Source organism: Schistocerca serialis, chromosome 8 (genome assembly GCF_023864345.2).
Source record: "Schistocerca serialis cubense isolate TAMUIC-IGC-003099 chromosome 8, iqSchSeri2.2, whole genome shotgun sequence".
NCBI classification, from domain to species: domain Eukaryota; kingdom Metazoa; phylum Arthropoda; class Insecta; order Orthoptera; family Acrididae; genus Schistocerca; species Schistocerca serialis.
In genome coordinates, this window is record NC_064645.1 from 11,338,013 (window position 1) to 11,355,321 (window position 17,309).

The following is a 17,309-nucleotide window of genomic DNA, read 5'->3' on the forward strand; positions in this document are numbered from 1 at the left end:
AAGGCACAATGCCGACTTAAGTACAAGAAGACTGACTCTTCTTACTGTAGATGTATGAACCATTCCTGTGACACTGGTTATGGATTCCGATGCTTCACTTCAGGTTTACTGTATACCTTGGACCTTCTTATTGACGATGAAACACAGTAATCGCATCGGAATTAAATACAAAAGGCACAATGCCAACTTACGAACAAGAAGACTGACTCTTCCTAATGTCTATGTTTGAACCATTCCTGTTACACTAGTTTTGGATTTCGATGCTTCACTTCAGGTTTACTGTATCCCTCAGACCTTCTTATTGACGATGAAACACAGAAATTATAGTGGAATTAAATACAAATGGCACAATGTCGACTTAAGTACAAGAAGACTGTCTCTTCCTACTGTCTATGTTTTGAACCATTCCTGTGACACTAGTTATAGATTATGATGCTTCACTTCAGGTTTACTGTATCCCTCTGACCTTATTGCCGATGAAACACAGAAATTGCATCGGAATTACATACAAAAGGCATAATGCCGACTTAAGGACAAGAAGACTGACTCTTCTTACTGACTATGTTTTGAACCACTCCTGTGACACTAGTTATATATTCCGATGCTTCACTTCAGGTTTACTGTATCCCTCTGACCTTCTTATTGACGATGAAACACAGAAATAGCTTCGGAATTAAATACAAAAGCCACAATGCCGACTTAAGTATAAGAAGACTGACTCTTCGTACTGTCTATGTGTGGAACCATTCCTGTGACACTAGTTATAGATTCCGATGCTTCACTTCAGGTTTACTGTATCCCTTGGACCTACTTATGGAAGATCAAACACAGAAATTGAATCGGAATTAAATACAAAAGGCACAATGCCGACTTAAGTACAACAAGACTGAATCTTCTTACTGACTATGTTTTGAACCATTCCTGTGACACAAGTTATAGATTCCGATGGTTCACTTCATGTTTACTGTATCCCTCTGACCCTCTTATTGACGATGAAACACAGAAATTGCATCGGAATGAAATACAAAAGACACAATGCCGACTTAAGTACAAGAAGAATGACTCTTCTTACTGTATAAGTTTGAACAATTCCTGTGACACTAGTTATAGATTCCGATGCTTCACTTTAGATTTACTGTATCCCTTGGACCTTCTTATTGACGAAGAAACACAGAAATTGCATCGGAATAAAATACGAAAGGCACAATACCGACTTAAGTACAAGAAGACGGTATCTTCTTACTGACTAAGTTTTGAACCATTCCTGTGACACTAGTTATAGATTCCCATGCTTCACTTCAGGTTTACTGTATCCCTCTGACCTTCTTATTGACGATGAAACACAGAAATTGCATCGGAATTAAATAGAAAAGGCACAATGCCGAAATAAGTACAAGAAGACTGACTCTTCTTACTGTCTATGATTTGAACCATTCCTGTGACACTAGTTATAGATTCCGATGCTTCACTTCAAGTTTACTGTATCCCTTGGACCTTCTTATTGACGATGACACAAAGAAATTGCATCGGAATTAAATAGAAAATGCACAATGCCGACTTAAGACAAGAAGACTGACTCTTCTTGCTGACTAAGTTTTTAACCATTCCTGTGACACTAGTTGTAGATTCCGATGCTTCACTTCAGGTTTACTGTATCCCTTGGACCTTCTTATTGACGATGAAACACAGAAATTGCATCGGAATTAAAAAACAAACGGCACAATGCCTACTTAAGTACAAGAGCACTGACTCTTCCTACTGTCTATGTTTTGAACCATTCCTGTGACACTATTTATAGATTCCGATGCTTCACTTCAGGTTTACAGTATCCCTCTGACCTTATTGCCGATGAAACACAGAAATTGCATCGGAATTAAATACAAAAGGCACTATGCCGACTTAAGTACAAGAAGACTGACTCTTGTTACTGTATATGTTTTTACCATTCCTGTGACACTAGTTATAGATTCCGATGCTTCACTTCAGGTTTACTGTATTCCTCTGACCTTCTTATTGACGGTGAAACACAGAAATTGCATCGGAATTAAATACGAAAGGCACAATGCCGAATTAAGTACAAGAAGACGGTCTCTTCTTACTGACTATGTTTTGAACCATTCCTGTGACTCTAGTTATAGATTCCGATGCTTCACTTCAGCTTTACTGTATCCCTTGTACTTTCTTATTGACGATGAAACACAGAAATTGCATCGGAATTAAATAAAAAAGGCACAATGCCGACTTAAGTACATGAAGACCGACTCTTCTTATTGACAATGATATGAACCATTCCTGTGACACTAGTTATAGATTCCGATGGTTCACTTCATGTTTACTGTATCCCTCTGACCCTCTTATTGACTATGAAACACAGAAATTGCATCGGAATTAAATACAAAAGGCACAATGCCGACTTAAGTACAAGAAGACTGACTCTTGTTACTGTAGATGTATGAACCATTCCTGTGACACTGGTTATGGATTCCGATGCTTCACTTCAGGTTTACTGTATACCTTGGACCTTCTTATTGACGATGAAACACAGAAATCGCATCTGAATTAAATACAAAAGGCACAATGCCGACTTACGAACAAGAGGACTGACTCTTCCTAATGTCTATGTTTGAACCATTCCTGTTACACTAGTTTTGGATTTCGATGCTTCACTTAAGGTTTACTGTATCCCTCAGACCTTCTTATTGACGATGAAACACAGAAATTACAGTGGAATTAAATACAAATGGCACAATGCCGACTTAAGTACAAGAAGACTGACTCTTCCTACTGTCTATGTTTTGAACCATTCCTGTGACACTAGTTATAGATTACGATGCTTCACTTCAGGTTTACTGTATCCCTCTGACCTTATTGCCGATGAAACACAGAAATTGCATCGGAATTAAATACAAAAGGCATAATGCCGACTTAAGGACAAGAAGACTGACTCTTCTTACTGACTATGTTTTGAACCACTCCTGTGACACTAGTTATATATTCCGATGCTTCACTTCAGGTTTACTGTATCCCTCTGACCTTCTTATTGACGATGAAACACAGAAATAGCTTCGGAATTAAATACAAAAGCCACAATGCCGACTTAAGTATAAGAAGACTGACTCTTCGTACTGTCTATGTGTGGAACCATTCCTGTGACACTAGTTATAGATTCTGATGCTTCACTTCAGGTTTACTGTATCCCTTGGACCTACTTATGGAAGATCAAACACAGAAATTGAATCGGAATTAAATACAAAAGGCACAATGCCGACTTAAGTACAAGAAGACTGAATCTTCTTACTGACTATGTTTTGAACCATTCCTGTGACACAAGTTATAGATTCCGATGGTTCACTTCATGTTTACTGTATCCCTCTGACCCTCTTATTGACGATGAAACACAGAAATTGCATCGGAATTAAATACAAAAGACACAATGCCGACTTAAGTACAAGAAGACTGACTCTTCTTACTGTATAAGTTTGAACAATTCCTGTGACACTAGTTATAGATTCCGATGCTTCACTTCAGATTTACTGTATCCCTTGGACCTTCTTATTGACGAAGAAACACAGAAATTGCATCGGAATAAAATACGAAGGCACAATACCGACTTAAGTACAAGAAGACGGTATCTTCTTACTGACTAAGTTTTGAACCATTCCTGTGACACTAGTTATAGATTCCCATGCTTCACTTCAGGTTTACTGTATCCCTCTGACCTTCTTATTGACGATGAAACACAGAAATTGCATCGGAATTAAATAGAAAAGGCACAATGCCGAATTAAGTACAAGAAGACTGCCTCTTCTTACTGTCTATGATTTGAACCATTCCTGTGACACTAGTTATAGATTCCGATGCTTCACTTCAAGTTTACTGTATCCCTTGGACCTTCTTATTGACGATGACACATAGAAATTGCATCGGAATTAAATAGAAAATGCACAATGCCGACTTAAGACAAGAAGACTGACTCTTCTTGCTGACTAAGTTTTTAACCATTCCTGTGACACTAGTTGTAGATTCCGATGCTTCACTTCAGGTTTACTGTATCCCTTGGACCTTCTTATTGACGATGAAACACAGAAATTGCATCGGAATTAAAAAACAAACGGCACAATGCCTACTTAAGTACAAGAGCACTGACTCTTCCTACTGTCTATGTTTTGAACCATTCCTGTGACACTATTTATAGATTCCGATGCTTCACTTCAGGTTTACAGTATCCCTCTGACCTTATTGCCGATGAAACACAGAAATTGCATCGGAATTAAATACAAAAGGCACTATGCCGACTTAAGTACAAGAAGACTGACTCTTCTTACTGTATATGTTTTTACCACTCCTGTGACACTAGTTATTGATTCCGATGCTTCACCTCAGGTTTACTGTATTCCTCTGACCTTCTTATTGACGGTGAAACACAGAAATTGCATCGGAATTAAATACGAAAGGCACAATGCCGAATTAAGTACAAGAAGACGGTCTCTTCTTACTGACTATCTTTTGAACCATTCCTGTGACTCTAGTTATAGATTCCGATGCTTCACTTCAGCTTTACTGTATCCCTTGTACTTTCTTATTGACGATGAAACACAGAAATTGCATCGGAATTAAATAAAAAAGGCACAATGCCGACTTATGTACATGAAGACCGACTCTTCTTATTGACAATGATTTGAACCATTTCTGTGACACTAGTTATTGATTCCGATGCTTCACTTCAGGCTTACTGTATCCCTTGGGCCTTCTTATTGACAATGAAACACAGAAATTGCATCGGAATTAAATACAAAAGGCACAATGCCGACTTAAGTGCAAGAAGACTGACTCTTCTTACCGTCTATGTTTTGTACGATTCCATTGACACTAGTTATAAATTCGGATGCTTCACTTCAGGTTTACTGTATCCCTTGGACCTTCTTATTCACGATGAAACACAGAAATTGCATCGGAATTAAATAGAAAATGCACAATGCCGACTTAACTACAAGAAGACTGACTCTTCTTGCTGACTATGTTATGAACCATTCCTGTGACACTAGTTATAGATTCCGATGCTTCACTTCAGGTTTACTGTATCCCTCTGACCTTCTTATTGACGATGAAACACAGAAATTGCTTCGGAATTAAATACAAAAGGCACAATGCCGACTTACGTTCAAGAAGACTGACTCTTCTTACTGTCTATGTTTTGAACCATTCCTGTGACACTAGTTTTGGATTCCGATGCTTCACTGCAGGTTTACTGTATAACTTGGACCTTCTTATTGACGATGAAACACAGAAATTGCATCGGAATTAAATAGAAATGGCACAATGCCGACTTAAGTACAAGAAGACTGACTCTTCTTACTGACTATGTTTGAACCACTCCTGTGACACTAGTTATAGATTCCGATGCTTCACTTCAGGTTTGCTGTATACCTTGGACCTTCTTATTGACGATGAAACATAGAAATTGCATCGGCATTAAATACAAAAGGCACGATGCCGACTTACGTACAAGAAGAGTAACTCTTCCTACTGTCTATGTTTTAAACCATTCCTGTGACACTAGTTTTGGATTCCAATGCTTCACTTCAGGTTTACTGTATACCTTGGACCTTCTTATTGACGATGAAACACAGAAATCGCATCGGAATTAAATACAAAAGGCACAATGCCGACTTACGAACAAGAAGACTGACTCTTCCTAATGTCTATGTTTGAACCATAACTGTTACACTAGTTTTGGATTTCGATGCTTCACTTCAGGTTTACTGTATCCCTCAGACCCTCTTATTGACGATGAAACACAGAAATTACAGTGGAATTAAATACAAATGGGACAATGCCGACTTAAGTACAAGAAGACAGACTCTTCCTACTGTCTATGTTTTGAACCATTCCTGTGACACTAGTAATAGATTACGATGCTTCACTTCAGGTTTACTGTATCCCTCTGACCTTATTGCCGATGAAACACAGAAATTGCATCGGAATTAAATACAAAAGGCATAATGCCGACTTAAGGACAAGAAGACTGACTCTTCTTACTGACTATGTTTTGAACCACTCCTGTGACACTAGTTATATATTCCGATGCTTCACTTCAGGTTTACTGTATCCCTCAGACCTTCTTATTGACGATGAAACACAGAAATTGCTTCGGAATTAAATACAAAAGCCATAATGCCGACTTAAGTATAAGAAGACTGACTCTTCGTACTGTCTATGTGTGGAACCATTCCTGTGACACAAGTTATAGATTCCGATGGTTCACTTCATGTTTACTGTATCCCTCTGAATCTCTTATTGACGATGAAACACAGAAATTGCATCGGAATTAAATACAAAAGACACAATGCCGACTTAAGTACAAGAAGACTGACTCTTCTTACTGTATGAGTTTGAACAATTCCTGTGACACTAGTTATAGATTCCGATGCTTCACTTCAGGTTTACTGTATCCCTTGGACCTTCGTATTGACGAAGAAACACAGTAATTGCATCGGAATAAAATACGAAAGGCACAATACCGACTTAAGTACAAGGAGACGGTATCTTCTTACTGACTAAGTTTTGATCCATTCCTGTGACACTAGTTATAGATTCCCATGCTTCACTTCAGGTTTACTGTATCCCTCTGACCTTCTTATTGACGATGAAACAAAGAAATTGCATCGGAATTAAATAGAAAAGGCACAATGCCGAATTAAGTACAAGAAGACTGACTCTTCTTACTGTCTATGATTTGAACCATTCCTGTGACACTAGTTATAGATTCCGATGCTTCACTTCGTGTTTACTGTATCCCTTGGACCTTCTTATTGACGATGACACACAGAAATTGCATCGGAATTAAATAGAAAATGCACAATGCCGACTTAAGTACAAGAAGACTGACTCTTCTTGCTGACTAAGTTTTTAACCATTCCTGTGACACTAGCTGTAGATTCCGATGCTTCACTTCAGGTTTACTGTATCCCTTGGACCTTCTTATTGACGATGAAACACAGAAATTGCATCGGAATTAAATACAAACGGCACAATGCCTACTTAAGTACAAGAGCACTGACTCTTCCTACTGTCTATGTTTTGAACAATTCCTGTGACACTATTTACAGATTCCGATGCTTCACTTCAGGTTTACAGTATCCCTCTGACCTTATTGCCGATGAAACACAGAAATTGCATCGGAATTAAATACAAAAGGCACTATGCCGACATAAGTACAAGAAGACTGACTCTTCTTACTGTATATGTTTTTACCATTCCTGTGACACTAGTTATAGATTCCGATGCTTCACTTCAGGTTTACTGTATTCCTCTGACTTTCTTATTGACGGTGAAACACAGAAATTGCATCGGAATTAAATACGAAAGGCACAATGCCGAATTAAGTACAAGAAGACGGTCTCTTCTTACTGACTATGTTTTGAACCATTCCTGTGACACTATTTATAGATTCCCATGCTTCACTTCAGGTTTACTGTCTCCCTCTGACCTTCTTATTGACGATGAAACACAGAAATTGCATCGGAATTAAATAGAAAAGGCACAATGCCGACTTAAGTACAAGAAGACTGACTCTTTTTCCTGTCTATGTTTTGAACCAATCCTATGACACTAGTTGTAGATTCCGATGCTTCACTAGAGGTTTACTGTATCCCTTGGACCTTCTTATTGACGATGAAACACAGAAATTGCATCGGAATTAAATACAAAATGCACAATGCGGACTTAAGTACAAGAAGACTGACTCTTCTTGCTGACTATGTTATTAACCATTCCTGTGACACTAGTTATAGATTCCGATGCTTCACTTCAGGTTTACTGTGTACTTTGGACCTTCTTATTGGCGATGAAACACAGAAATTGCATCAGAATTAAATACAAAAGGCACAATGCCGACTTACGTACAAGAAGACTGACTCTTCTTACTGTCTATGTTTTGAACCATTCCTGTGACACTAGTTTTGGATTCCGATGCTTAACTTCAGGTTTACTGTATCCCTCTGACCTTATTGCCGATGAAACACAGAAATTGCATCGGAATTAAATATAAAAGGCACAATGCCGACTTAAGGACAGAAAGACTGACTCTTCCTACTGACTATGTTTTGAACCCTTTCTGTGACACTAGTTATAGATTCCGATGCTTCTCTTCAGGTTTACTGTATCCCTCTGACCTTTTTATTGACGGTGAAACACAGAAATTGCATCGGAATTAAATACGAAAGGCAGAATGCAGACTTAAGTACAAGAAGACTGACACTTCGTACTGACTATGTTTTGAACCATTCCTGTGACACTACTTATAGATTCCGATGCTTCGCTTAAGGTTTACTGTATTCCTCTGACCTTCGTATTGACGATGAAACACAGATATTGCATCGGAATAAAATACAAAATGCACAATGCCGTCTTAAGTACAAACAGACTGACTCTTCTTACTGTCTATGTTTTGAACCAATCCTGTGACACTAGTTATAGATTCCGAAGCTTCACTTCAGGTTTACTGTATCCCTTGTACTTTCTTATTGACGATGAAACACAGAAATTGCTTCGGAATTAAATACAAAAGCCACAATGCCGACTTAAGTATAAGAAGACTGACTCTTCGTACTGTATAAGTTTGAACAATTCCTGTGACACTAGTTATAGATTCCGATGCTTCACTTCAGGTTTACTGTATCCCTTGGACCTACTTATGGAAGATCAAACACAGAAATTGAATCAGAATTAAATACAAAAGGCACAATGCCGACTTAAGTACAAGAAGACTGAATCTTCTTACTGACTATGTTTTGAACCATTCCTGTGACACAAGTTATAGATTCCGATGCTTCACTTCAGGTTTACTGTATCCCTTAGACCTTCTTATTGACGATGAAACACAGATATTGCATCGGAATTAAATACAAACGGCACAATGCCGACTTAAGTACAAGAGCACTGACTCTTCCTACTGTCTATGTTTGTACCATTCCTGTGACTCTAGTTATAGATTCCGATGCTTCACTTCAGCTTTACTGTATCCCTTGTACTTTCTTATTGACGATGAAACACAGAAATTGCTTCGGAATTAAATACAAAAGCCACAATGCCGACTTAAGTATAAGAAGACTGACTCTTCGTACTGTCTATGTGTGGAACCATTCCTGTGACACTAGTTATAGATTCCGATGCTTCACTTCAGGTTTACTGTATCCCTTGGACCTACTTATGGAAGATCAAACACAGAAATTGAATCAGAATTAAATACAAAAGGCACAATGCCGACTTAAGTACAAGAAGACTGAATCTTCGTACTGACTATGTTTTGAACCATCCCTGTGACACAAGTTATAGATTCCGATGGTTCACTTCATGTTTACTGTATCGCTCTGACCCTCTTATTGACGATGAAACACAGAAATTGCATCGGAATTAAATACTAAAGACACAATGCCGACTTAAGTACAAGAAGACTGACTCTTCTTACTGTATAAGTTTGAACAATTCCTGTGACACTAGTTATAGATTCCGATGCTTCACTTCAGGTTAACTGTATCCCTTGGACCTTCTTATTGACGAAGAAACACAGAAATTGCATCGGAATAAAATACGAAAGGCACAATACCGACTTAAGTACAAGAAGACGGTATCTTCTTACTGACTAAGTTTTGAACCATTCCTGTGACACTAGTTATAGATTCCCATGCTTCACTTCAGGTTTACTGTATCCCTCTGACCTTCTTATTGACGATGAAACACAGAAATTGCATCGGAATTAAATAGAAAAGGCACAATGCCGAATTAAGTACAAGAAGACTGACTCTTCTTACTGTCTATGATTTGAACCATTGCTGTGACACTAGTTATAGATTCCGATGCTTCACTTCAAGTTTACTGTATCCCTTGGACCTTCTTATTGACGATGACACACAGAAATTGCATCGGAATTAAATAGAAAATGCACAATGCCGACTTAAGTACAAGAAGACTGACTCTTCTTGCTGACTAAGTTTTTAACCATTCCTGTGACACTAGTTGTAGATTCCGATGCTTCACTTCAGGTTTACTGTATCCCTTGGACCTTCTTATTGACGATGAAAAACAGAAATTGCATCGGAATTAAATACAAACGGCACAATGCCTACTTAAGTACAAGAGCACTGACTCTTCCTACTGTCTATGTTTTGAACCATTCCTGTGACACTATTTATAGATTCCGATGCTTCACTTCAGGTTTACAGTATCCCTCTGACCTTATTGCCGATGAAACACAGAAATTGCATCGGAATTAAATACAAAAGGCACTATGCCGACTTAAGTACAAGAAGACTGACTCTTCTTACTGTATATGTTTTTACCATTCCTGTGACACTAGTTATAGATTCCGATGCTTCACTTCAGGTTTACTGTATTCCTCTGACCTTCTTATTGACGGTGAAACACAGAAATTGCATCGGAATTAAATACGAAAGGCACAATGCCGAATTAAGTACAAGAAGACGGTCTCTTCTTACTGACTATGTTTTGAACCTTTCCTGTGACACTATTTATAGATTCCCATGCTTCACTTCGGGTTTACTGTCTCCCTCTGACCTTCTTATTGACGATGAAACACAGAAATTGCATCGGAATTAAATAGAAAAGGCACAATGCCGACTTAAGTACAAGAAGACTGACTCTTCTTCCTGTCTATGTTTTGAACCAATCCTGTGACACTAGTTGTAGATTCCGATGCTTCACTAGAGGTTTACTGTATCCCTTGGACCTTCTTATTGACGATGAAACACAGAAATTGCATCGGAATTAAATAGAAAATGCACAATGCGGACTTAAGTACAAGAAGACTGACTCTTCTTGCTGACTATGTTATTAACCATTCCTGTGACACTAGTTATAGATTCCGATGCTTCACTTCAGGTTTACTGTGTACTTTGGACCTTCTTATTGGCGATGAAACACAGAAATTGCATCAGAATTAAATACAAAAGGCACAATGCCGACTTACGTACAAGAAGACTGACTCTTCTTACTGACTATGTTTTGAACCATTCCTGTGACACTAGTTTTGGATTCCGATGCTTAACTTCAGGTTTACTGTATCCCGCTGACCTTATTGCCGATGAAACACAGAAATTGCATCGGAATTAAATATAAAAGGCACAATGCCGACTTAAGGACAGAAAGACTGACTCTTCCTACTGACTATGTTTTGAACCATTTCTGTGACACTAGTTATAGATTCCGATGCTTCTCTTCAGGTTTACTGTATCCCTCTGACCTTTTTATTGACGGTGAAACACAGAAATTGCATCGGAATTAAATACGAAAGGCAGAATGCAGACTTAAGTACAAGAAGACTGACACTTCGTACTGTCTATGTTTTGAACCATTCCTGTGACACTAGTTATAGATTCCGATGCTTCGCTTAAGGTTTACTGTATACCTCTGACCTTCGTATTGACGATGAAACACAGATATTGCATCGGAATAAAATACAAAATGCACAATGCCGTCTTAAGTACAAACAGACTGACTCTTCTTACTGTCTATGTTTTGAACCAATCCTGTGACACTAGTTGTAGATTCCGATGCTTCACTTCAGGTTTACTGTATCCCTTGGATCTTCTTATTGACGATGAAACACAGAAATTGCTTCGGAATTAAATACAAAACCACAATGCCGACTTAAGTATAAGAAGACTGACTCTTCGTACTGTATAAGTTTGAACAATTCCTGTGACACTAGTTATAGATTCCGATGCTTCACTTCAGGTATACTGTATCCCTTGGACCTACTTATGGAAGATCAAACACAGAAATAGAATCAGAATTAAATACAAAAGGCACAATGCCGACTTAAGTACAAGAAGACTGAATCTTCTTACTGACTATGTTTTGAACCATTCCTGTGACACAAGTTATAGATTCCGATGCTTCACTTCAGGTTTACTGTATCCCTTGGACCTTCTTATTGACGATGAAACACAGATATTGCATCGGAATTAAATACAAACGGCACAATGCCGACTTAAGTACAAGAGCACTGACTCTTTCTACTGTCTATGTTTGAACCATTCCTGTGACTCTAGTTATAGATTCCGATGCTTCATTTCAGCTTTACTGTATCCCGTGTACTTTCTTATTGACGATGAAACACAGAAATTGCTTCGGAATTAAATACAAAAGCCACAATGCCGACTTAAGTATTAGAAGACTGACTCTTCGTACTGTCTATGTGTGGAACCATTCCTGTGACACTAGTTATAGATTCCGATGCTTCACTTCAGGTTTACTGTATCCCTTGGACCTACTTATGGAAGATCAAACACAGAAATTGAATCAGAATTAAATACAAAAGGCACAATGCCGACTTAAGTACAAGAAGACTGAATCTTCTTACTGACTATGTTTTGAACCATTCCTGTGACACAAGTTATAGATTCCGATGGTTCACTTCATGTTTACTGTATCGCTCTGACCCTCTTATTGACGATGAAACACAGAAATTGCATCGGAATTAAATAGAAAAGGCACAATGCCGAATTAAGTACAAGAAGACTGACTCTTCTTACTGTCTATGATTTGAACCATTCCTGTGACACTAGTTATAGATTCAGATGCTTCACTTCAAGTTTACTGTATCCCTTGGACCTTCTTATTGACGATGACACACAGAAATTGCATCGGAATTAAATAGAAAATGCACAATGCCGACTTAAGTACAAGAAGACTGACTCTTCTTGCTGACTAAGTTTTTAACCATTCCTGTGACACTAGTTGTAGATTCCGATGCTTCACTTCAGGTTTACTGTATCCCTTGGACCTTCTTATTGACGATGAAACACAGAAATTGCATCGGAATTAAATACAAACGGCACAATGCCTACTTAAGTACAAGAGCACTGACTCTTCCTACTGTCTATGTTTTGAACCATTCCTGTGACACTATTTATAGATTCCGATGCTTCACTTCAGGTTTACAGTATCCCTCTGACCTTATTGCCGATGAAACACAGAAATTGCATCGGAATTAAATACAAAAGGCACTATGCCGACTTAAGTACAAGAAGACTGACTCTTCTTACTGTATATGTTTTTACCATTCCTGTGACACTAGTTATAGATTCCGATGCTTCACTTCAGGTTTAATGTATTCCTCTGACCTTCTTATTGACGGTGAAACACAGAAATTGCATCGGAATTAAATACGAAAGGCACAATGCCGAATTAAGTACAAGAAGACGGTCTCTTCTTACTGACTATGTTTTGAACCATTCCTGTGACACTATTTATAGATTCCCATGCTTCACTTCAGGTTTACTGTCTCCCTCTGACCTTCTTACTGACGATGAAACACAGAAATTGCATCGGAATTAAATAGAAAAGGGACAATGCAGACTTAAGTACAAGAAGACTGACTCTTTTTCCTGTCTATGTTTTGAACCAATCCTGTGACACTAGTTGTAGATTCCGATGCTTCACTAGAGGTTTACTGTATCCCTTGGACCTTCTTATTGACGATGAAACACAGAAATTGCATCGGAATTAAATAGAAAATGCACAATGCGGACTTAAGTACAAGAAGACTGACTCTTCTTGCTGACTATGTTATTAACCATTCCTGTGACACTAGTTATAGATTCCGATGCTTCACTTCAGGTTTACTGTGTACTTTGGACCTTCTTATTGGCGATGAAACACAGAAATTGCATCAGAATTAAATACAATAGGCACAATGCCGACTTACGTACAAGAAGACTGACTCTTCTTACTGTCTATGTTTTGAACCATTCCTGTGACACTAGTTTTGGATTCCGATGCTTAACTTCAGGTTTACTGTATCCCTCTGACCTTATTGCCGATGAAACACAGAAATTGCATCGGAATTAAATATAAAAGGCACAATGCCGACTTAAGGACAGAAAGACTGACTCTTCCTACTGACTATGTTTTGAACCATTTCTGTGACACTAGTTATAGATTCCGATGCTTCTCTTCAGGTTTACTGTATCCCTCTGACCTTTTTATTGACGGTGAAACACAGAAATTGCATCGGAATTAAATACGAAAGGCAGAATGCAGACTTAAGTACAAGAAGACTGACACTTCGTACTGTCTATGTTTTGAACCATTCCTGTGACACTAGTTATAGATTCCGATGCTTCGCTAAAGGTTTACTGTATACCTCTGACCTTCGTATTGACGATGAAACACAGATATTGCATCGGAATTAAATAGAAAAGGCACAATGCCGACTTAAGTACAAGAAGACTGACTCTTCTTACTGACTATGTTTGAACCATTCCTGTGACACTAGTTATAGATTCCGATGCTTCACTTCAGGTTTGCTGTATACCTTGGACCTTCTTATTGACGATGAAACATAGAAATTGCATCGGCATTAAATACAAAAGGCACGATGCCGACTTACGCACAAGAAGACTAACTCTTCCTACTGTCTATGTTTTGAACCATTCCTGTGACACTAGTTTTGGATTCCGATGCTTCACTTCAGGTTTACTGTATCCATCTGACCTTCTTGTTGACGATGAAACACAGAAATTGCATCGGAATTAAATACAAAAGGCACAATGCCGACTTAAGTACAAGAAAATTGACTCTTCCTACTGTCTATGTTTTTAACCATTCCTGTGACACTATTTATAGATTCCGATGCTTCACTTCAGGTTTACTGTATCCCTCTGACCTTATTGCCGATGAAGCACAGAAATTGCATCGGAAACAAATACAAAAGGCACTATGCCGACTTAAGTACAATAAGACTGACTCTTCTTACTGTATATATTTTTACCATTCCTGTGACACTAACTATAGATTCCGATGCTTCACTTCAGGTTTACTGTATTCCTCTGACCTTCTTATTGACGGTGAAACACAGAAATTGCATCGGAATTAAATACGAATGGCACAATGCCGAATTAAGTACAAGAAGACGGTCTCTTCTTACTGACTATGTTTGAACCATTCCTGTGACACTAGTTATAGATTCCGATGCTTCACTTCAGGTTTGCTGTATACCTTGGACCTTCTTATTGACGATGAAACATAGAAATTGCATCGGCATTAAATACAAAAGGCACGATGCCGACTTACGTACAAGAAGACTGACTCTTCTTCCCGTCTATGTTTTGAACGATTCCATTGACACTAGTTATAAATTCGGATGCTTCACTTCAGGTTTACTGTATCCCTTGGACCTTCTTATTCACGATGAAACACAGAAATTGCATCGGAATTAAATAGAAAATGCACAATGCCGACTTAACTACAAGAAGACTGACTCTTCTTGCTGACTATGTTATGAACCATTCCTGTGACACTAGTTATAGATTCCGATGCTTCACTTCAGGTTTACTGTATCCCTCTGACCTTCTTATTGACGATGAAACACAGAAATTGCTTCGGAATTAAATACAAAAGGCACAATGCCGACTTACGTACAAGAAGACTGACTCTTCTTACTGTCTATGTTTTGAACCATTCCTGTGACACTAGTTTTGGATTCCGATGCTTCACTGCAGGTTTACTGTATAACTTGGACCTTCTTATTGACGATGAAACATAGAAATTGCATCGGAATTAAATAGAAATGGCACAATGCCGACTTAAGTACAAGAAGACTGACTCTTCTTACTGACTATGTTTGAACCATTCCTGTGACACTAGTTATAGATTCCGATGCTTCACTTCAGGTTTGCTGTATACCTTGGACCTTCTTATTGACGATGAAACATAGAAATTGCATCGGCATTAAATACAAAAGGCACGATGCCGACTTACGTACAAGAAGACTAACTCTTCCTACTGTCTATGTTTTGAACCATTCCTGTGACACTAGTTTTGGATTCCGATGCTTCACTTCAGGTTTACTGTATCCATCTGACCTTCTTGGTGACTGTGAAACACAGAAATTGCATCGGAATTAAATACGAAAGGCAGAATGCAGACTTAAGTACAAGAAGACTGACACTTCGTACTGACTATGTTTTGAACCATTCCTGTGACACTAGTTATAGATTCCGATGCTTCGCTTAAGGTTTACTGTATACCTCTGACCTTCGTATTGACGATGAAACACAGAAATTGCATCGGAACAAAATACAAAATGCACAATACCGACTTAAGTACAAACAGACTGACTCTTCTTACTGTCTATGTTTTGAACCAATCCCGTGACACTAGTTGTAGATTCCGATGCTTCACTTCAGGTTTACTGTATCCCTTGGACCATCTTATTGACGATGAAACACAGAAATTGCATCGGAATTAAATACAAACGGCACAATGCCGACTTAAGTTCAAGAGCACTGACTCTTCCTACTGACTATGTTTGAACCATTATTGTGACTCTAGTTATAGATTCCGATGCTTCACTTCAGCTTTACTGTATCCCTTGTCCTTCTTATTGACGATGAAACACAGAAATTGCATCGGAATTAAATAAAAAAGGCACAATGCCGACTTAAGTACATGAAGACCGACTCTTCTTATTGACAATGGTTAGAACCATTCCTGTGACACTAGTTATAGATTCCGATGCTTCATCTCAGGTTTACTGTATTCCTCTGACCTTCTTATTGACGGTGAAACACAGAAATTGCATCGGAATTAAATACGAAAGGCACAATGCCGACTTAAGTACAAGAAGACGGTCTCTTCTTACTGACTATATTTTGAACCATTCCGGTGACACTAGTTATAGATTCCCATGTTTCACTTCAGGTTTACTGTCTCCCTCTGACCTTCTTATTGACGATGAAATACAGAAATTGCATCGGAATTAAATAGAAAAGGCACAATGCCGATTTAAGTACAAGAAGACTGACTCTTCTTCCTGTCTATGTTTTGAACCAATCCTGTGACACTAGTTGTAGATTCCGATGCTTCACAAGAGGTTTACTGTATCCCTTGGACCTTCTTATTGACGATGAAACACAGAAATAGCATCGGAATTAAATAGAAAATGCACAATGCGGACTTAAGTACAAGAAGACTGACTCTTCTTGCTGACTATGTTATTAACCATTCCTGTGACACTAGTTATAGATTCCGATGCTTCACTTCATGTTTACTGTGTACTTTGGACCTTCTTATTGGCGATGAAACACAGAAATTGCATCGGAATAAAATACAAAATGCACAATGCCGACTTATGTACAATCAGACTGACTCTTCTTACTGTGTATGCTTTGAACCAATCCTGTGGCACCAGTTGTAGATTCCAATGCTTCACTTCAGGTTTACTGTATACCTTGTACCTTCTTATTGGCGATGAATTACAGAAATTACATAGGAATTAAATAAAA